Source organism: Pristiophorus japonicus, chromosome 25 (assembly GCF_044704955.1).
Source record: "Pristiophorus japonicus isolate sPriJap1 chromosome 25, sPriJap1.hap1, whole genome shotgun sequence".
NCBI classification, from domain to species: domain Eukaryota; kingdom Metazoa; phylum Chordata; class Chondrichthyes; family Pristiophoridae; genus Pristiophorus; species Pristiophorus japonicus.
In genome coordinates, this window is record NC_092001.1 from 5,837,834 (window position 1) to 5,839,382 (window position 1,549).

The window sequence follows — 1,549 nt, forward strand, 5'->3', positions numbered from 1 at the left end:
TGATTTCAGATGCAATGACCGAATTGTTAAACTGTTGTGTTTCAATTTACATTGGGCTTGCCTGCGCCGGTGCGCACCCAGATCGCCGTGCATCTGTTCATTCACTCGAAATATGGTCATCTTTTCCAAAATCCAGTCCTTGATATTGCAGTTGCCCCGAATCTGCTAGCAATATACACAATAACACAATCGATGGTGTTGGCAGCGGGTGCGTGGCCTAATGGATAAGGCATCTTACTTCGATAATAACCGCGAAGTTATCAAAAAATTGCAGTTCGAGTCCTGCAGCGGTCAACTCGGATTGCTGCGTGAAATTTTACTTTTTTTGTTGTGATTCTGCCGAGAAACCAACCGTCTCTTCCAGTCACTCACCTGAAGCAAAGGAAGTCTGTTTGCTTAATGAATCTCATGACACGTTTTCGTCATTGTCGGTTTGCATGCACGGTCAGAGCAAGCTGTGAAGTGGACTTTCTTGCACATTATTTTGGTTTGGATACAAAAAGCAGGTGATTGAATGGCTGACGATGCGCTGCACAAGTGACGAGGTGAATCACAAGTGACGAGGTGGCCGAGAGGTTAAGGCGATGGACTGCTGATCCATTGTGCTCTGCACGCATGGCTTCGAATCCCATCGTCGTCGTCGTTGGCTTATAGCTTTGACCTCGTTTTTTCATTCACATTTAACCTCATCGCCAAATTCCCCTTTTACTGACAAGGATGATGTACTTTCCTCATGTCATGTCTCAAATTAATAATATATTCGTCAAAAGGAGAACAGTTGCAGGACAATGACGAGGGAGACTAATTAGATAGGTTTCTGAGGGACAGCACAAGCACGATTGGCCTAATATCTTTTCTCACTACCGTCAGAATCTGAGAGCTGCGCTTTTCACTGTCGGCGGCTCGTTGTTCTACGGGTATGATTCTCGCTTACGAATGATCAGATTTGAAATGCGAGAGTTCTCGGGCCAAATCACGGACGAGCCCAGCCATGTTTTACTCAAAGTTCCGCTTCTCACAGCCACTCGACATGTGAGAAAACAGACATATTTCACGTTAAAACGTGTGATTTTGCGGCGATGTTCGCTGAGCATCCAAATCCCAGAGCAAAGTGAAACCCGCCAAACTGAGTAAAGTTAAAATATCTCAGAGGTACTCGGCTCTGTGACTCGTTGGATAACCTAAACCCTTGTTTGGTTCAGGCCAATACTTGATCAGTATATCTTGCTGTCTGTACGCATAAGCGCACCTCAATTGGGATAAGCATACATTCAGCATCAATCTCCACCTCTGCCCTGAATATCAGTGCGTCATGTTTCTCTGGAGCTGAAAAGATGTGAGAAGCTGCCTTTTGAATTAGTCTCTTGGCTGCCGAATTCAAAGCGGACAGGGAATCAATCCGGGCTGGCAAAGCTGCCTGGTCTGATTAAAAGGCAGTGACACCCTATATTGCCTGGTCATGGTTCTGCTGTTCCCACTAACACCTCCTCTGGACCATCCTTTGTTACGTTATTACCCGATTACCACCCACTTTGCCTTTTTCCATTGT

At 45.6% G+C, this 1,549-nt stretch overlaps 1 non-coding gene across 1 annotated transcript; it reads left to right on the top strand.

The window, feature by feature from the left end:
- The first annotated feature begins 558 nt into the window (after positions 1-558).
- On the top strand, positions 559-640 carry trnas-gcu (transfer RNA serine (anticodon GCU)). Its single transcript has one exon. It is a non-coding gene; the product is annotated as a tRNA-Ser (tRNA).
- The last annotated feature ends 909 nt before the right edge of the window (positions 641-1,549 follow it).